Source organism: Chiloscyllium punctatum, chromosome 1, assembly GCF_047496795.1.
Source record: "Chiloscyllium punctatum isolate Juve2018m chromosome 1, sChiPun1.3, whole genome shotgun sequence".
Taxonomy (NCBI): Eukaryota; Metazoa; Chordata; class Chondrichthyes; order Orectolobiformes; family Hemiscylliidae; genus Chiloscyllium; species Chiloscyllium punctatum.
In genome coordinates this window covers 77,592,613-77,613,371 of record NC_092739.1, presented here as the reverse complement: position 1 = coordinate 77,613,371, position 20,759 = coordinate 77,592,613, and the positions used below count along the sequence as shown (strand labels likewise).

At 43.2% G+C, this 20,759-nt stretch overlaps 1 protein-coding gene across 4 annotated transcripts in view; it reads right to left on the bottom strand.

The window, feature by feature from the left end:
- pdgfra (platelet-derived growth factor receptor, alpha polypeptide) overlaps window positions 1-13,266 on the bottom strand; it is a 48,295-nt gene extending 35,029 nt beyond the window's left edge. The window contains exon 1 of one of the 4 annotated variants that reach the window (XM_072569521.1): window positions 12,742-13,266. The gene's annotated coding sequence lies outside the window, so the exon portion shown is untranslated. Of the gene's footprint in view, window positions 1-10,422; window positions 11,490-11,922; window positions 12,593-12,741 lie in introns of those variants that run through there. The other 3 variants (XM_072569504.1, XM_072569515.1, XM_072569522.1) reach the window with 3 other exon arrangements.
- Window positions 13,267-20,759: the final 7,493 nt, after the last annotated feature.

Below are 20,759 nucleotides of genomic sequence, written 5' to 3'. Positions count from 1 at the left end.
GGGCAATCTGAATTGTCCAATTTTAAGGGATGTGAGAAAACAGAGGCTTCTGAGGCACATGTACACAAATATTTGAAAGTGGCAAAAAAATTGATACAGAAATAAAGAAAGTATATGCGTTACTTGTTTTTAATCAAGACCATTGAATGCAAAAACAAGGAAACAATGCTAAATCTATACAATTTTTTTATAACGTGGTGCAGATTTCCATGTACCACCCTTTAGGAAAATGACAAGGTCATCTAGAGAATTGCAAAAACGGTTTTACCAGAATAATACCAGGGATGAGGAGCTTTATCCATTAGAAGAAGTAGAGAAGTTGGAATTGTTCTCCTTCAAGCAGATCACGCTACAAAGAAATGTTTAAAAAGTATTCATAATTATGAGGGGTTTGTCAGAGATGGAGTGATTGCCTAGTCCTACAAGTGAGTCCGGATCTGGAGGTTGTAGATTTTAAATAATTGCCAAATGAGCGAGAAGTAGACAAGTGAATTTTGTTTCTACATACTGTAGATGGTTGTTCAAATCGAGAATGCATGACCTGCGAGAGTTGTGAAAGCAAGGTCTCAGAAATAATTCTGAAGGGCAGTACAAACTGTCAGTTAAAATGGCACAGATTAATTAAGACAGTCAACACAGATTTGTTGAGGGAAGGTCATTGTTGACTAGCAAGCCTTTTGACTCCCGGAATCCAAGGACAAATAGCAAGTAACATGTAAAATTGGTTCAGCTGGAGGAAGCAGTGGGCATGGGGAGTGACTCTGTTTTTGCAAATTGACGTCTGATACCAGTGGGTTTCAGCTAATCTCAAGACTAGGTCTTTGCTTTTCATTATATTGCTATATCAGGAATTTAGGCTTAAATACAGCAGCATGACTGAAATGTTGACAAGATGATATAAACATTTGCTATGAGATTATTGGTGAGTAGGAAAGCGAAAAATGACTGGAAGACATCAAAGATCTGATCAGATGGATAGAAAGATGATTAATCCAGCGAATTGTGAGTTTGTTTGAGAAGGTCAAACAAGTCAAGGGAATACATCAGATAGAGTAGGATGCTGAGAAATATGTAGGAACAGACAGCCATTGGACTACACATTTGTAGCTTCCCTGAAGGTGGATATGACGGTAAGGTAGCATGTGGGATGCTTTCCCTTAAAAGTCAAAGCGACGAGTAGAAGTGCAGGCAAGTTATGCTAGAATCATCTAAAACACTAGTGGGGCCACAACTAGAATATTATATCCTGCTCTGGTCCCTGAACTGCAGAAAGGATACAATCCTGCTTGAGAGGACACAGGAAAGATTTCTCAAAATGTTGCCAAGAACGGAGAATTTTAGCGATGAGAGAAGTTTGGATGGATGGATTGCTTTCTTTAGAACAGAGGAAACTGAGGTAAGATTTAATTTGTATATGCAAAGTTGTGAAGGGTCTATTTCCCTTGACAGCAATAACTATAGCAAGGTAACGTAATAAATGAAACTATTCAAGGGTAGTTCAAAAGAATTGTCACCCAGCAGGCAGTCAGGGTTTTAAAATCAGTGGCTGAAAGTGTGATAGAGGAAGAAATTCTTAGGCATGCACATGAGATGCCGCTGCCTAAAGGGCTAAAGATAGGAACTAGAAAGTGGAGACTTCCATCTCCAGGGACTACTTTGCTATTTCAGTCCAGGTCAGATTCTGATTCTAAATTTAAACTGGAAATTCAGCACAATATGCCCAAATTTAAAACTGTCCTTCTTTAAGAAGTTCTACTTCAATATCCCAGTTAATAGGGTGTTAATTTACATTTAGCATTGGGATTTTCACAGCAATATTGTTTGGTGCTGGACATAGAGTCACATAGTCAAATCTGCACTATTTAGGGTGGTGTCTCCTCCTCCTTAACCTTTCATATCATTGTGACTCTTCCATTATCTCATCATATCCTCTCAGCAATTCTCCCAAGAACCAAAGAGATAGCAAGCTAGAGGGTCAGAGAGGGCAGGACAGATGGTAAATAGAGGTCAGAGAGTGGGAAAGGTGGTGAAGAGGAAGGTCAGAGTAGGAGGGATGGTGAGGAGAAGGGTTAGAATGGGGGGGATGGTGAGGAGGAGGGTCAGAGTGGGGGGGATGGGTGAGGAGAAGGGTTAGAATGGGGGGGATGGTGAGGAGGAGGGTCAGAGTGGGGGGGATGGTGAGGAGGAGGGTCAGAGTGGGGGGGATGGTGAGGAGAAGGGTTAGAATGGGGGGGATGGTGAGGAGGAGGGTCAGACATTGGGAGGGATGGTGAGGAGGAGGGTCAGAGTGGGGGGGATGGTGAGGAGGAGGGTCAGAGTGGGGGGGATGGTGAGGAGGAGGGTCAGAGTGGGGGGGATTGTGAGGAGGAGGGTCAGAGTGGGGGGATGGTGAGGAGGAGGGTCAGAGTGGGGGGGATTGTGAGGAGGAGGGTCAGAGTGGGGGGATGGTGAGGGGGAGGGTCAGACATTGGGAGGGATGGTGAGCCAAGCATTCAGGCAGTGGGAGAGAGGTAACAAGTTGGAGTAGCAGTGAGCTGTGGTAAGTCAGAAGAATTAGAATATTTCCTTTTATAATTTTATATATACAAAATGCAGGAATTTTGTTAACTATTTCAATTTACAGAGTATAGTATTTTAATTGTTTTCTGATGAGAAAGATCCTACAGGACCGAACTACAGATTTTACATTGATTTTAATGGGAATATCGAATCCACTTAAAAATTGTTTATTTTACAGGTGCATATTTCTGAAAGACAACCTCAACATTAAGCAAGAGCTAACTGTATCAGTGTGAAGTGGCTCAACAGATTAGGTGCATTTAACTGTATATTTATTGATCAGCACTATATAAAATGCAGGTCAAATACAAAAGACCTGGAAGCTGGCAAATGCTGCTATTACCTTGTATTTGGTCTGACAGCAGAGTTTTGCGACGAGCAGTTTTGACAGAGCTGGCTGGAATATTTAAGATTAAAGCGTACGAGCCAGTTTTTGACCTGGTCATTCTGGCATCTAGCTTCAAGAAACCCAATTATTTTACTCTGGGTTTACTGCCAATTCTTGCTGCATTGGACACCTTGTATGGGCAATCAGCAACATGAAAACCCCAGGAAGTGTTGTGTAAATGCTGAAAGTGTGTATGTGGGCATACACTGATGAAGAGATGTTACAATGACCACGCAGTTGGAAGAGATTATATAACGTACCAACTTGTGCATACGATGAATTCTAAAAGAAAATTCCCATATTGGGTCATCACATAATCAAGACACTCCACTCAGGAGAAAAGACAACAAGTCTATTCAGCCCTGTTAGAATTGTATACGTTTGACAAGGCTGGGCAGTTTGAAATCAGAGAGGATGTTTTCCCGAGATTGGGATTCTAGAACCAGAGTACTCAGACTCAGGATACAGGGTAGACCATCTTATGACTGAAATGAGGGAAAAATTCTTCACTCAAAGGGTAGTGAACTTGTGGAACTCTCTGTCACAGAATGCTGTGGAGGCCAAGCCACTGAATATATTCAAGAAAGAGATAGATAATTGTTTAGATTTTAAAGATATCAAGGGATATGGAGAGAAAGCAGGAATATGACGTTTAAATGGAGTCACAATCAGATTGAATGGTGAAGCAGGCTTGAAGCACTGAGTGGCCTACTCCTGCTTTTATGGTTCCTCTCACTTCTTCTACTCATCATAGAAATTCAATTATCAAAGCTTACAACGTAATCAACTGGAAAAAGACACTTGCACAGTTTTTATCTCTGTGTAGTGATATCCAATATGAGTTTAATACATTCCTTGCTTTGAAGAATGGTGACCCAATTATTGTCTTTTTTGTGAAAAGGGAAAATAAGGACTGAAGAGGAAACTGTGCTTGATAAATATGGAAAAGTACAGGAATTGTCAATCATTGCAGTCCTTAAGCAAATAGGTGACTATAAGGATTTGTTATTTTGTTATACTGGCTAATTGTTATAGTCATTTAGTTAAAACTTCATAAGTTTATAAATATAAGTTCACATTCCTTGTTAAAAGAAAATATCACATTACTGGATAGGAGCATTAAAAAATTGGCTGTCTGGAACTACTTTCCTGATCAGCATTCCTGCTTTGGCTTTTTACAGTTATAGACATAAACTATATTAATAATAGCAAACTAAAAACATTTACTTAAATTTGTATTTGATCGATCGCCTGATGTATCTGACAGTTCTAGTTAGGTAATAGCTCTTAATTATACTTAGACCAGAACAAACAACCTCCTCTACTAGTTGTGACACATTGCTCTATAATGCACTGCAAGTGCTGATAGAGAAACAAGGAGCTCAGAGCAAAAGGAAACAATATGAATTGCATTTATAAAGTACAAATACCAGACTTGACTTCCTTTCCTGCAGAGGGCATGTTTTCCCAGGCACAGCCAGATAGATTTCAGGAGAGACAGGCCCTGATGTTAAGAAGAATGGCTGCAATGCAACCTTACTCCCTCAACTCCCAAACGCCCTCCTCTACTGGATCGAGAGGAGTATAGTGATGATTACATCTGTGATCATTACTGCAGCCAGAAGTATGACAGGCAATAAATAAATGCAGCAAAACTTGCTGAGCACTGAGTCATCCTGTAATTCTTAGAGCCTTGCAATTCTTATCCTTTGCCACCATTTTTTAAGCTCTATAACCATGCAACCTTGTTCCCACTTCTCCACATACCTTTTGACTCCTTTAGTCCTAAGAAATACATCTAAATCATTCTTGAAAACATTCGATGGTTTGGCCTCAGTCACTTTCTGTGGCAGAGAATTCCACAGGCTCACCACTTTCTGGCTGGAGTAACCGCTCTTCACCTCAATCCTAAATGGCCTTAGGTATGATGTGAATAATTTATTCATACAAAATCTATCTATATTTTCATTTATTAAATGTAGAAATGTCTTCTCATAGTAAGGGTCTGATAACAAACAAGCTTGCCACTGGGGAGGTATCTGAGCTCCACCACTCCACAGCCCTATAGTTAGGTAATATATAATTCCTGAAATTGGTTGATTTGTGTGTTTTCATAATAAAACAGTGTGTATGATTGGGAGAGATGAAAGACATAAGGGTAGAAATTCAAATTCATTATAATAGTATTAGGTTGTGTTTATTGAAGTTTATTCAAATAACATAACATGAATCAACAGCAACTCCCATTTACCTCACACATTTAGCCTGCTAAAACACCACAAAGAACTTCATGGGAGCATTATCAAACAGAATTTGACAACAAGATGCAAAGAAATGTTAGGAATTTCTCATAAAATCTTAAGCTTTTATTATATGTTACATTTCACTTAGAAACACTGGCAAATGTGCCTATACTAATGGGTGTAAATTTTGTCTCATCCTCTTCTCCTGATTACCTGCTTTAACTCACGATTACAGCAAAAATACAAAATCACAACCATCCCCTCCACCCACAAACTCCCCACCCCAACTACAATTCTACACTTTGCTGTATAAATCGTGCTTGACATAATTTAATCTGTAATTATTCCACAGATTATCAGCAAAGAAAGGAAAGTCTCTCTCACTATAAACCTAGAAAGCAATACATTGACTCTCAGGGAGAATACTTATAAGGTCCCTGGACCCTGAGTGTGCAGCATCCACAACACTACATCCTTTCTCAGTTAAACCTTCAAGCACCATTAGAACACAGGACCAAAACTCTCAGCTGGATTGCAGCACCTAGCAGTTAAATGCATACAAATACCAAACTTGGGCAATATTCTGAAACAAAATTAGGAAACTGCTGAAGAAACTTAGCAGGTTTGGCAGCTTTTGTGAAGAGAAAACAGAGTTAACATTTCAAGTCCAGTGACCCTTCTCTGAACTGGCAATATTGTTTTATCCTTATATGCCATTCTGCTGTTTTTAAATGTCAGAATTATAGATCTGTGTTTGGGGGGTTTCAAAGGGCTAGTGATTTCAGAAGTTTCGGTGGCATTGAATTATTCTACATATAAGCATGTGTAATATCAGAAGGAGTAGGCTATTCATCCTCTCACGTCTGCTCTGCCATTCAATAGATCATAGTTGCTCTAATTGTAGCCTCAACTCCACATTTCTGACTCCTCCCAACAACCTCTGACTTGCTGAATCCATCTGCCTCTGCGTTACAATTATTCAATGGCACTCTTTCCATCAATCTCTGGGGAAGAGAGTTCCACAGGGTCAACCTTCTGAGAGAAATTTTATTTTCCTCATCTCCATTTTAAATATGAAACCCATTTGTTTTAAATGGTGCCCCCTAGTTCTAGTCTGTCCCACAAGGCGAAACATCCTTTCCGCATCCATCCTGTCAGGTCCTCTCAGGATCTCAATTAGATCCCTTCCTCATGTTTTGAAATTCCAATGAATGCAGGCCCAGTCTACCCAACCTTTCCTCATAAGATGGCCACATCCAGTTGCCCACACTCCAATCCGAGGTAAATTTAGATAATTTCTTAACTTCTACCATCTGTGTTTTCAGACAAATTGTTGTAAATTGTTGCAGATTGTAAATTAGCTCAATTACATATAGAGTCACAATCTATTTCTGAAAGTACTCTGATACTCAAACCCCACTGTTCCCAAGATCATTACAAAAGCTAAAGATTTCAAATCCCTCAAAGTTCCAAATTTGCCTGTCTTGCAAACTTGGGATAGCAGAAAACACTTAGCTTCTGTACTTAACAAGAAATTACTATTTATTACAATAAACCAATTCTAATCACAAGCAAATAAAATATGATTTATCAGTTTGTAACACCTTAACTTAAAACTCTACTTCTTAAATTCCTATACACACAATCAGACAGACCTAGACAAATAAAACATCGAGAAAAGCAACAGGGGTTGGAATTCTGAAATAAAAATAAAAATTCCTGGTGGAGAATATCAAGTCGAGCACCATCTATGGAGAAATAAATAGAGTTTCCATTTTGTGTGTGAAATAACTCATCCACCAGATCTGTTGAGTTTGTCCAGCAGTTTTCTTTTTTTTAATTCAACAAAAGTTACAAGTGAGGGAAAAAAGGGGTTCACTGTTCAGTAGCACAAGTCCACAGGATTCATTGAGGAGCCATTTTGCATCTTCCAAGACCTTTTAACCTCCGGTCTTCTCTTTTCCAAGTTCCTTAGTGCAGACACAGGGTAGTTGACATGCTAATTGTTCAGTCTTTCAGTCACTCTGTTTCAAGCAGCAGCTTACATGCAAAAGGTGAGTAAAAATAGCTAGCTATTTTCAACTTCTTTGTTAGCTTTCTGCAAAGTAGTAGGTGATGTTGTCCTTTCAGACACTGGAGGTTTTCTGCCATTGTATTGTTCACACGTAGACTGTCTGCCTGCCCATGGAGCCAATCAGAGAGCTGCTGTCATGCTGAGCACTCCTGATTGATACAACGGGACCCATTGAAAAACCAATCAACAACGATTGTCTCTCAGCAAATCTCCCCTGAACACACTCCCATTGTGCTGATGGACTCAGCAATCCTCCCCTATTACTGGAACAAGACAACAGGGTAAATACAATTCTTAATGAGCTCCAGTAACTGCAACCTCTCCTTCCACTGTTTCCACAGGCTATAGCAACAGATGAATGGGCACTGCGCAATAATCACCAGGTAGGGGTGTTCCTTCCCAGTTGGGGAACACTTCAGTGGTCTTGGACATTCGACTTCAGACCTTTGGGTGACCATCCTCCATGGCAGACTTCGGGACAAGCAATAATGCAAAATAGCTGAGCAGAGGCTGATAGCCAAGTTTGGTATGCATGGGGGTGGCCTTAACTGAGACCTTGGCTTCATGTCACACAACAGGTGGCCCCACTACACTATACACACACGTGCGTGCGCACACACACACACACTCCTCCAGACCCATACACTCACACAGGCCCTCTCTCATACACAAGGTGTCTCTCATACACTCACACATACACACACCCCACACTCACACCCACACACACACCCTTTCACAGACTTTATCCCTTTACACTCACACACATACATATACACACACTCTCACAAACACTCACACCTGCCTGTCACCCCACCGCCGCCCCCCCCCCCCCCCCGCCCCCCAAACACATGCACACACCCACAATATAAGTTTGTGGGGTGAATTTGTACTTGCAGAATTGCATATCATTTTGTTCAAAAACTGCATGATTCCACATAAGATTCTGTAAATCCCTTTTTTTCGACATAGAATCAACCTAAACATTGGGACACAGACACACAGACTTTAACTCACACCTTCAATGCATTATCTGAGCTGACATGGCACCTATTGTTAACATTCACTTGAGAATGTAACCTAAAAAAAAGTTCTGTGATTTACATATGAAAGAACTGAAACAAACATGGTCATTCTAAAAGATGAGAAGCTTAACAAACAATCCAGGTCCTTTTCAAATACCATTTCAGCTGCATCATACTGTAAATTTTTGTTATAAATTCTGTGTCTTACATCTTATACTCCACAACCATCTGATGAAGGAGCAGCTGGACTAAATAAACTTGCTGGACCTGATTTTGAGATGTGGGTGTTGGACTAGGGTGTACAAAGTTAAAAATCACACAACGTCAGGTTATAGTCCAACAGGTTTATTTCGAAGCACTAGCTTTCTGAGCGCTGCTCCATCATCAGTTGATTGTAGAGTAAAAAATCGTATCTAAGAGTATAAAGGGATGAGTTGTCCTGTATGATGTTATACTGCGGGACTTGTCGGCAGGGGGCAATGTGTCTCCACTGACTAGTGGCCTGCAGCAGGGTGTTGTCTGAAACAATTCAGGTCCAAACTCACTCCCACCCTATCATTTAGAAAGGCAGTAGACGCACAAAACTCCTTTACACATACACAACATCAACTCTAACAGTATATTTTGCTGTATATATTTACTTTCAACACTGTAATTTTGTGCTTTTTTTCCAAACGTGGAATGCTACTGTTTGCAGTTTATAATAACCTTTGCCTCTGTAAAAGGAAGCAACTCTTCAACATGTTACATTGTTATCCAAACTCCCATCCAAAAACAAGCCCAAAAGCAAAATCATCACATTAAGATCACATTAAGGGCAACATACTAACAATAGCCCTGTTCAATAAGTAAAATATATTTTCTTTGAACGATTTCGAATTAATCTGGTTATTCATTTCTTGAAATATTTAGCACATCAGATCTCCAGATAAAACAAACAGGAAAAATGTAAGTTTTCATCCTTACTCTCTGTATCAGATGATGGATAACGGAAAACGATTGCACAAGAGAGCAAAACAAAAATACGAATATTTCTTGGGAATTCGATTTCACAAGAAAAGGGCTTTCCAAATCTAGACGTTATTTGCGCAGAGCAATAACTTTTCCATAATGTTAGTCCTGAAATTAAAGTTTGAATAAATGGAAGCATTTCCCCACTTTAAAACATAGCCTTGGAGAGGAAGTGTGTGTGGCTATTTTAGTTTAAAGTACTCTGTCCTTTAAATGAAGGTTAACTAAAGTAATAATATATAATAAGCAGGGTTGTTTACAAACATCAACCGCTTTCAGAGACCCTGGCGCTATGGGATTACCATGAAATTATTGCATTCTTCCTTCGAGCCAAAGCGTGGCTCTCCAATACAACCAAGATCGTGAAAGTAGGATTCTCACTCAAACAAAGCCCAGTGAAACACGCCAGATTTTTAGAATTTTCAATATGGTTTAAACTATTTGTGTTTCGATAGACTGAATGAAATATACAGGTCTGCACTGAGCATACGTCCAGCCCAACAAATTGGTGCTGCAGCACTAGGGAGGCAATTTCAGTCATCCCATTGTCAACATCATTCCGTTAATGACTTAACATTGCAGTTTTGTTCTACTTCTCTTGTTTGGCTTTGTTGGAACTGGCCAGAGCATTGAGGGCACCGTATCCGGAGATTCTGCCAGGGTCTACTTTCAGAATGAGAAGCCCCTGGGTGTATCGCTGCTCCGTTCGAGACAAGAGTTAACAATCTCATTGTAGGATCACACAGACAACAATGACTGGAACCAATCCTTGTCAATTCAGATCTCCCCCTGGGAATGTTACTTCCTGAAATCTAGTTATTACCATTTATTGGCAGTCAGCGGGAAACAAGAGGGGCGTAAATGATTTATTTTCGTGCAATCCCATCTGCATTTCTCCTCTGGTCTATAGGGGGTGCTAGATGCACACGTGGGCTTGTATTTACATACATGTAAACCTATTTGTGTAGATCAGGGCGCTGCTGAGAGAGCTATATGTCGGTGTAGCTTTTTTTTAACGAATACACACACCCACACACGCGTCCCCGAAGTAGAGTCTAGTAGTGGAAAAAGTATAGCCCATACACCCCAGTTTTGTCATCTGCGGGAGGCCATCATTTGCCTTACCGATGTGATGCCACTTTTAATGCTTGCCAAGTTGAGAGAGGAACAGCAAGATGTACATCCAGCATTTACATTCAGCGTTCAGTATTTCTCATCCCAAGCGACGTTTGAAGATAAAAGAGGAAAAAAAATTGATGAAGACTTGAGTTGCCTCCGAGCGACAAGAGTCAGGGACCAGGGTGATCGGCTGCAGGCCGTTCAGTAACACCCGCAGCTTGGCTGCAGCACAGTAGCTTTCCCTGAATAACCAGCTTTGTTTATTGCGCAGAATGTGCTTTTGGGACGTCGCAGTGGAAGAGCTAGTTCAAAAGCCTGAGGTTATTTATCAGATTCCGCAAAGCGCCCTCAAAGTGTAACTCCCCGAGTGCAGCAAAACGGGGAGCAGACTCCGTGGTGAGGGGGAGACAGCTCCAAACTAGCGCCAGGTTTCGCCACCAAATCCCTGGGAAGCCCAGAAGTTATTGGGCAAAGCGCATCCTATCTTCTGCTCCATCAAACCCCTGCAGGGCTCCTGGGAGCTGGCAATGTGAATAAAGTCGCCTCTGCAAGGTGAACATGTCGAAATCTTTGGGAGACCCTCCCCCCGGCTGAATCCGTGCGAAAATCTCACCTCAGCAACAGCTCCGCTCATGAAAAAAAAACACTGAACCGTGAGCAGAACTGAGAATAACAGAGAACTACTACAAAAGTCTCTCTCACCTTAGTTACATAAAAGGATTAGAGAGGGAAACAGAAAGGATTTCCCCGCGACAGGAGTGGTTTTTATAGAAGATAGTCTTACAGAAGGCCCATTGTTACAGACTTTCCAAAACCCAGTCAGAATTGCGACTAATTAAAGTGCCCAGCTACCTCGCCTTGCTCTCTCTGCGCTCCTCTGAACCAGTTCAGTGCCACCCAGTAGGGGCTACAGTTCTCCCACTGGCCTTTGGCACTTCTGATGAAGAGTTTCCGACCAACTGGTTGCTGACCCACCCGTCCGTCTGCCCCTTCACAATCTCCGGAGCAAGCCCCTGGCGACAGGCGAGAAGTGGGGTAGGAGGAGCGGGGGCAGAGACACTGCAGGGAAAGTTCCTGGGCAACAGATAGCAGCGGGCACACCGAGCTGGGCAAAGGGCAGATCAGATGCATGTCTGCTTTGATAAAAATCCAGTACCAGCAGATCAGGGAAATTTCTAATAGAGTACAGCTGTAAGACCCGGGGGGGGGGGGGGGGGGGGACGAGAGAGAGAATAGAGGACACAGAGTGGGGGGGGGGGGGTAAAGAGTGCAAACGCTGAGAGAGCGAGTGGGAAAAGACAGCTCCAGCGAGAATTGGAGAAAAGTCCCAAGTTTTACAGTTCAGTCTCTTCCAGAACTGAAGAAGATTTAACACATGAAATGATTAAAATGATCAATTTTCCCGAGAGTGAGTCTCACTACAGCGAGGTGATGTAGAAAGTAACAATTTGTTTTAAAATAAACGAAGGCTGGGAGATGTTGCTGAAATAACACATTGATTCCTACCTCGCTTGTCCTGCTGCTACCTTCCCCTCTCGCAAGTTTCGCGAAAACCTCCCGAAATTGCTTCCCTCACGGATTGTTGGCACGCTTCTCCCTCCTTCCTGTTTACGTGATTCATCCGCACGCCAGAACTCCTGTACAGTCCCCAAATCTCTCCCTCCGCCACCCTCGATCCCAGGATAGCGGTGTATTCCCAGGAAAAGAGAGAGGGGAGAAAAAAAGCCTCTACTTCGTTCGAAATTCCTTAAATCCCTGACGCAAGTTGCCGGTGGCTCCCACATCCAGCGCCAATGTGTTTGTCATTATGGGCTTTACGCAATGGAGTCATCAGTCTGCGGCCGGTTGGCCTAGGGAACTTACAGCGGGTCCGGCTATGGTGAGCCGCTCCGCTCCCTCACTCCCTCACCGGTCCCGCTCTCACACTGCCAAACACTCTCAGGCGCTCACTTCTAAACTCCAACACACACTCAAGTCAATGAAAAGCACCCCTTTCGCACACAATCCCCTTGCTAAAGCCAACAACCTTCTAAGAACAATCGACGATATGGACAGGGACTCGCACAGAATAAAGTACCAACAGTTCTCCAGGTCTCCAAGATGCTGTGCCCCTTTAGACCAGGGGCGAACCTGCAGAAGCGGACCTGGGTACAATCTGCATTGTCGTCTGGAACGCCAGAGCTCTTTACTAACGGGTTTTACACAAGCAGATAAAACGGGGCCCCCCACCCTACTTAAACACCACCAGCTCCCCCCCCCACAAACACACACACACACACACACACCACAACCCGGCTTTAATAACCCGACTGGTTTGTCCCTTACCTTGTGAAAAGTGGTAAATCCACCAATTTCTATTCCAAACCTGGGCAGCATGTACGTTTCACTCTGGAGCTGGGCTCGGATTGTTTAATGGCTCAGAGAACGGCGACTTGTAATTGATTCAATGTTGCAGTCCATCCTTCCAAAAAAACTAATCATCTGCTTTAAGTAAATAACTGTCAGGAAATGAAGCCCCTGTAGTCGCTTCAGAATAAGAGTCAGGAGCTGGCGGGCGGCTCTTGGTGTGCTGCTGGCTTCAGACGGTGGAGGCTAGCCTTTCCAAACTCTTATCCACGCAGGGCAAGTCACACCAGGGCTGTCTTGTTCAGAAAATTGCCATATGTGCTTTTTGAAGAAAGTTTTATATGGACGAAAATGTTTTTTTTCTCTCTCCCTCTCCCCCCAGTTGCACCCCCTCCGTCCGTGCTGAGAATATGCTCACGGAAGGATGGCTGGTCTTTATGAATGAACTCCCAATGCGTGTTAAACACGGCTGAATTGTTCGCGATCTGTGCGCAGTACCAATGCAATGGGACACTTACGTTAGTAGTGCTCGTGTCACTCAAATGGAAATGGGTTGAGATTTGGGGATAATTGGCCAGAGGTCGATTTGGGGAGGTTGTGGGGGGGGAGCAGAGATAGTTTTTTTAAAAAATATCTTACTGAACGTTATCAACCACATTAAATCTGCAAAGTGTTTTGATTTAGGATTATAGAAAACAGAAGACATTCCCAAACACTGGATAAAATGAAATTATTATGTTGTAAACGGATCGTTTCGTATAATGACCGATTTCGTGCAATGTTGACCAGTGAAGGTAGGAGGCGCCCTTGGTCTGTTCCTTGGGGTGAGGTGAGATCGTCTGCTCTCTTTGCATTTCAAAACCCAAACTGGTCGCATGAGCAGGTCGGGTTTGACATATTTGTTTGTCTAACGGGCTCAGTCCCCTCTCCTTCTCCACTAGGGTCAAATCAGCTGGGACTAAGAAAGTAGAGGGGGTGGAGGGGGAGTAAGCATTGAAGGAAGCGTGGCAGGGTGAGAAACAATTGTGCAGAGTATGTGCCAACACTAAGTGTCCGCTGCAAAGAGCGGGTTTGATGGTTCCCCTGTTATTTGTTGTTGTTGTAGCTCGCTGCTGTTTCTCATCTTGCCTCCAGCCGCTAGCTGCAGTAATATATCTTCAGCGCTGGGAGTGAACAGGCCAAATATTACTTCCATATGTGCTTCAGGAAATCATTGGAGGCAACAGCGAGGCCAAACTGGGGAGCCTCTTGTTTCTGGATGCTCCGACATACCGTATTATCCCGAAAGAACTAGTCTCCTATCCATCTGAGATAACATTTAAATGTGTTTGATGAAAATAAGAGCGTGTCTATAAACTATTAGTGACGGTATATGCACTGATCGATAGACTGGCCTTTTAAAAGGGAAAAAGCTCTTTGTATTTTGTATTTTTACAGCCCCTCTCCCTTTTTCTTGTTTCCTGCACGTTTCTCGCTCCTTTCAGTCATCTTTTCAACCTTATGTTGGTGACACGCTTAGCTATTTTTCCAACTAAGAAATTACCTGAGTTTATTGTTTCACCACCAACTGCGTTAGCTTGTAAGCAATCAAATACCTATAAGAAGCCACTCTGGTCAGTTATATCACATTTACACGTCTGAGCCTGAGATTGTAAGGGTTTGGGTGTACATCAGTAGGCAGACCGAGTAATAGTTTGAGTCAATTGATTGCAACTTGGAAACCATTGCTGGCTCTTGCAAACATCCAGATAATTGACTTTGTCGGGAATGATGAATACATGGATGGAGGTCAAGCGCAGATTAAACTTGATGCAAAGTGAAGGTGAGCCGTCTGTTGCTGAATGACTCCAAAACAGTGCTTCAACACAAGAGTCACCCCCTCCGCGCACTGACCTGGAGGGAAGGAGGGGGTTATGGGGAGCAGGGCAGCTCAGAGCGAGCAGCCGAGCTGGCTGTGAGTCCGGCTCGATACACACCAGTCTGAATCTCCAGGCAGCGATAGAGAATGCACTTTCAGCTTCTCCGAGCGAGCGGCACACCATCAACCCGCTCGTCCCCAGGCAGATGATCACGGGCTATTGGGCTGGTTGGACATAGAGGTTGGCAAGATTGCAAGTTTGGCCGGGGAAATTGTCTGACCCCAGGAGCTGAGGTTGCTCTAGTGGCCAGTGTAGAAGACCCCTCGTCTGGGCGCCAGAAACCCAGTGGAACCATCTCTGTGGGTGTTAGAATAATACCCACCAAACCCAGGGCAAGATTTGTGGTTTTGAACGGGAGATTTCCAATCTATGTGCAGATATATTGGCGAAGCATTCGCCTGGATTGGGCGGGGTTTTTTTTCCCGAAATAAGACGGAAAGATAGACGGCGTGTCGACGGTATTGCACATGGATCAATCCAGCTGCGGAAGATGTGCCATAGCGAGATCACAACCTCGTTATCATGGGAAGTTTTGTGTGCACACAACTCCAATTGGCCTAATCTAAACATGCTGTTTGTCCGGGTTTATTCTAAACCCTAACCCAACAGTCTGGGTGGGGATAAATCCATGAAGACCTTTCAATCCCATGGCATAACATGCACTCTGCTTCAGTAACCCGCTCTCCTGGAGAAGACAGGGGCAACATCTGCAGAGCCCGAGGCTAGGATATGTTGGTAACAGAGTGCACCCTGAGTGGGGGGATCAGTGTCTGTCACTCAGCAATGCGCGTCGCTGCTGTTATCTATCGAACTCCCGTTCCCAGACTCAAAACAGCATCTGCAGTAATTTGCTCCTTCAGTCCCAAAACCTTCGCTTTTTGCTCCTTAACGGACACTTAGTAAATACCGATTTCCTGCTGAAAGAGGTTATTTGCAAGTTTTGGAGTTTGGCCAAAGGATTTTGAGCCTAAAAGGCAATTATCACTCTCATTGTAACGAACCTGCTAATTGGATTCAATGAGAGACCAAATGTCTTGCCTTTATGAGGGGACGGTGTTGGTGTAAATGACACCAACTGAGACCGAGAAAACCATTTGACCAGAGTTACGATTGAAAGCAATCCTTATCTTGTCCTCCCTCGCTGGTTTTTTTTTGGGGGGTGGGTATGGGGAGGATAGGGTGTAGATCAGTCAGAGCAGCTGGATTCCATTGTTCCTACTGGGGGGGGTGAATCAAACTGGGGAAAGGCAATTAACCCAGCGAGCACAGCGGACTCTGTGTGGTCCTAATGGGTACAGCGAAGGTGGGGGTATGGGAGGAGGGTAAGAAAATGTCTCCCAAAATGACAGGTCTGTTTGTTTATTTGTCTCTTATCAGGCTCTTCTCTAGTGGAAAGCGTTCAAATGCACACCATATGTGCCCGTGGATGGCTCACTGCCTGTCCCACCTCCCCTCACCGTATGTCACCAAGGGACCTCTCGCAATGATAACAGGCCGCTATCAAGGTCCAATCTGTGGGCCAGTCTGTCAACCGCTGGCTTGTGTTTGTTCAGTAGGCTCTATGAAATTCAGTCCCCCACGACCCCCTGCTGGGAGTGTCGTTCACGGGAGATATTTCCCTCGGGATGGAGTTGCCGGGAAGGTGCGGGGTTTGTTTTGGTGTAGCTTGACGATGTGGGACTGAGCTGTGAGCGGAGTCTTTGATGTCGCGGACTGCTCCGTCAGCCGAGACTTCAGCTGGCTTTCATCCCTGCGTTCAAACTAGAGTTTCACAAACTGGTGCTGGACGATTATAGCAATTAGTCCCAGTGTGTGAGTTTTGTTTTATGACCAGACTCGGTCCGGTTCAGTGTTAGTGACCGGTCGGTTTGGTACCTTCACTTGAGTGTGCTGTTTGACTTGGACCTTGCCGTTCTTAAGGCTCGTCCTGATCATAAAAGTTCCCTTCATTTGCAATGGCAGTGAACTAATTTCTCTCTCTCGCTGGCACATTCCCCGACTTTAACTGTGTCGTTCATGAACATTTCACTGCAGATGAACAACATAATCGAACACATCCACGGCATTTTGCTGGACCAATTTTGTACTGCATCTTTCAACTCCTGCTTCCTTCAGAAACACAGGCGACCAGCCGGAACTCGGTAAGTGCCACCTGCTCTCGTCAATACTTGGGTATTGCACAGTCACGAAGTCAATCTTTGAAAAGTGGGAGCTTTTCATGTCATTTCGGCTTAGAACACACGCTGGAATGGGAAATGAGAAAAGGTCACTCTGTCCATCGAACTCATCCTACTGTCACCCTGGTCACTGGATAACTCTTCAGTGTAAACTGCTTTATTATTCGTTAATACTATTTTCTCTTCAACCATTTGTGTTTCCATTGATTCATATTTATTGAACGCACTCGTAAAGTTACCTTTTTTTTAAAAAAACAATCTACAATAAGTCTGAAGTCCTGGGACGTGTGATAAAATTACCAGAGAGCTGGTAATCAATTTTCAACCCAGCGTTAAGCCAAACGGAGCGCAGCTTGGTGTATAAATGTGAAAGGGCTTTCTCTTGGTCTGGAGACTGCGGTAGAACCCTGCTCACACCTCAAGCCCAGCTTTGGTGGAAGAACAGCTTGTGTTGCCTATCTCGCCTGGAAGCTCAGGTTAAAAACCCGAGCCCTGCCCAACTCCTTGCCACTCCAGGCTGACTGGAGGATTTACTTGAGCTGAGCAGAAGGCCACAACTGGTGTAAAATGCAGCATTCCCTGAATTACTTTTCATATGGAAAAGCAGCAGGGGGAATACAATTCACAGGTAATTGGTGATGAAACCGAAGTCACAAGGAACGTGGTGATAGGTGGATGGAGGCAGCGAGCGCTAGAGACAGACAAGAGAGATTGACAACATTGACTGACAGGTAGCTAGGAGAAATACCCCAGCGTCGAGGAGCTACATGTCATCGTGACTATCAAAAACTCACAGAACTATTCTTATTCAGCCAAGGGATGTGGCCGCCCCTAATTAACCAAAAACCAGTCACCACTGTTGCCCAAGCCAAAGCGATACCTGTGTCATAATATGAATATGGAAACCGGTAGACAAATCATGTTTCGTTACATTGGGTTGTCTAATAATTACAATGACTTCTTTTTCAATTTGAAAGCTATTTCACACTGCATGGCTCGTTGTACTTTGATATTAATAGAAGTAAGCGCAGCGCAGTAACCAGAGCTATAACCCAGGGTTTTCTAACAGCCCAGGGCCTGTTTAATAGAGCAGCAAAATCGAGAGTTTGAGTGAGCAATGTCAAGACAATGGCATTGCTGAGCTTGCCACATTTCTGGGTGACTAACATGGTTGCCTCCGAGAACCACGGCATTCTGACCTGCCAGCAGCACATTGTTTAATCTGTTATTCCCTCGTAGAAAAACTCCAGCCCCCGACTCATCCTAGCGCTAAATACCCGCGCCATCACAAAATCCGAGAAAACTCTGGGTTAATTGCATAACTTTGGCAATGAACCATTGTGCGTTCACAGTGATTTTTATGCGAATTGATGTAATTAATCTGGTTATACAATGGGTGAATCCATTTAGAAATTGTGTTTACCCTAGTTCTTTGCAAAATCCAATCCAACAAAAGAAGGAGACGAGACAACAGACAACTGATAAGGAGCCAAGCGGACTCCCGCTTTGTGGTCTCTTGTCTATTGGAATGTGTCCTCAGCGGACTGCCATTTCGATTTGAAACATGTTCTCAGCCACAGCGGTGACTTTGTTTCATATCAAAACGCAGACACAACTGCAAATTGCAACTTTATATCGTGAAATTGATTGCACAAGAAATAGTTCATTAAAACAGGCAGAAAGACGGACACATGAATAATTAAATGTATGGTTTACATCCTTATGCCTTCGTCGACAAATTCCGTTAGACTTTGCTTATCTTCATTCAGTTTTATCCGTTTTCTCAATCCGAAAAGGCATTGTCTTTCGCGGTGCCGAAACTAATGGCATGCCCACGCAGAGTGTTTCGCTGTTATTGTTCAGCAGAAACTGAACAGACAGTTGTATTGAGTAAACCCAAGGCGAGGTCGCCCAAAGTCCAGTAAAGCCCAGCTCTAGCGGTGATTGCGGGCACTGTTCAATGTAGTCAGATTAGAACCAGCAGAGGGCGCATGAGTCCGGCAGAGACATGGACGTCGGAAGACAAGAACATTAATTAGTAGCAGGAATAGGCCATTCCTAATCATAATTGATGTGGCTGCGATGTGAACTCTACGTTTCTGTATACCCCCATCCCATAATCCTTGACTCCCTTTTCTCCTCCTCCTCCCCCCACTACCCTTCCAACCCCGTGTATCAAAAATATATCAAACCCAGCATTTGAATAAATTCAATGGCCCAGACTCTAGGGAAGAGAATTTCATTGTTTAATTACATCTGAGAGAAAACATTTCTCCTCTTTGCTGCCTTAAAAGGAAGAGGTCATGTTCTTAAAGGGTTCTCATGTCGTCAATAAGAGGAAGTATCCCGTATCCATTTTAATTAGTCATCTCAGGATCTTATTGGAAGAGTTGCTGTGGTGTGTAATCTGGAGGGGCAAACAGTCACCAATCCTGTGTCTGAAAAGGCAGATGGAAACCTTCATTGACACTTCTTATCAAGTCAATAGCTGTTCCATATTAAAGAAAATTTAGCAGAAAATTTAGAAAATTTAACAAATTCTAAAACAAGGGTGGCATACTCTAGAGCTGGCACTCGCTACCTTTGTAAACTCAATTTCGTTTTAAGTTATTAAAGGGGACCATTAAAAATGAAATGGATATTTTTGTGTTCATGGCTTGGATTCGAATACCAAGGAGATGTATATCACTACAATGTATATTGTAACAAGTTTGTAGATGAGGCAGAGAGAGGAATAGTGACTGCACAAGGAGTATCAGACACATAGAACAGAGGTCTTCCGGAGTGTAACTCACTGTATAGCCTGTATTCTAATCTGAATAAAGTTGATATTTTATTTGGGGAATGCAGCCAGGAATAAGTCCGTGGCACTATGTTTGGCTTAGTTACATACAGGGGCAACAGGTGCATTGGAAGATTAATTGAAATAGGAGTTTCAATAGTGAGGTGAAAAAGAAAGGTGCCTCCGTGACCAAAGAGATACATCCAGAATGGTCAGTTGACTTCCTCATTCCAGGGTGAGGGATGCCATAAATGGCTGCAGAGCATGTTGAGTGAGAAGGGTGAACAGCCAACGATAATGATTCACATCAGTATCAACAGCATCTGCAGTCAGAATTTAGGGAACCATTTAGAGAATTAGCAAGCAGGGCTCACATATTAATGTCAGGATAACTCCCAGTATCACATACAAGCAAATATAGAAACAGAAGGATTGATCTGATGAATGCTTGGCAAGTGAGATGGTGCAGGATGTGGGGGTTTTGATTCTGTGGACCTTGGGATCAAATAGATGTAGCTTATATAGACCAGATACACTGTACCAAGTAGCTGGGTCCAATTTTATTGTGAGGCAATTTGCTAGTGCTATTGAGCAAAATTGGCAGGGATTAATAACTGTGAGGTAAAATTAGACAAGGTTAGCGAAGTGCAATTAATATGGGAAAAAGACAAATTGTACTAGAATAGGAAAGAATAAGGTATGAGGTGGTTTTAGTCGAAGAGAGAAAGTAAAAATGTCTAAATTAGACTTCCACTGCTGGCATCTGAATGCACATTATGTGGTAAGCAGCACTAGTAATGAGAGAAAGGGTTAGTCCACTAAAGGATAAGGAAGGAATGTTGTGTGTTGAACCTGAGAAGATGGGTGAGATTCTCAATGATTACTTTGCATCAGTGTTCACTGAGGAGAGGGACATGATGAATGTTGAGATTAGAGACAGAAGTTTGTTTACTCTGGGTCATGTTGACATAGGGAGGGAAGATGTGTTGGGTAGGCTAAAGGATATTAAAGTGGGCAAATACCTAGGACCAGATGGGATCCATCCCAGGTTGGTGAGGGAGGCAAGAGAGGAAATAGCTGGGGCCCTCACTGATATCTTTGTAGCATCCTTTAATACAG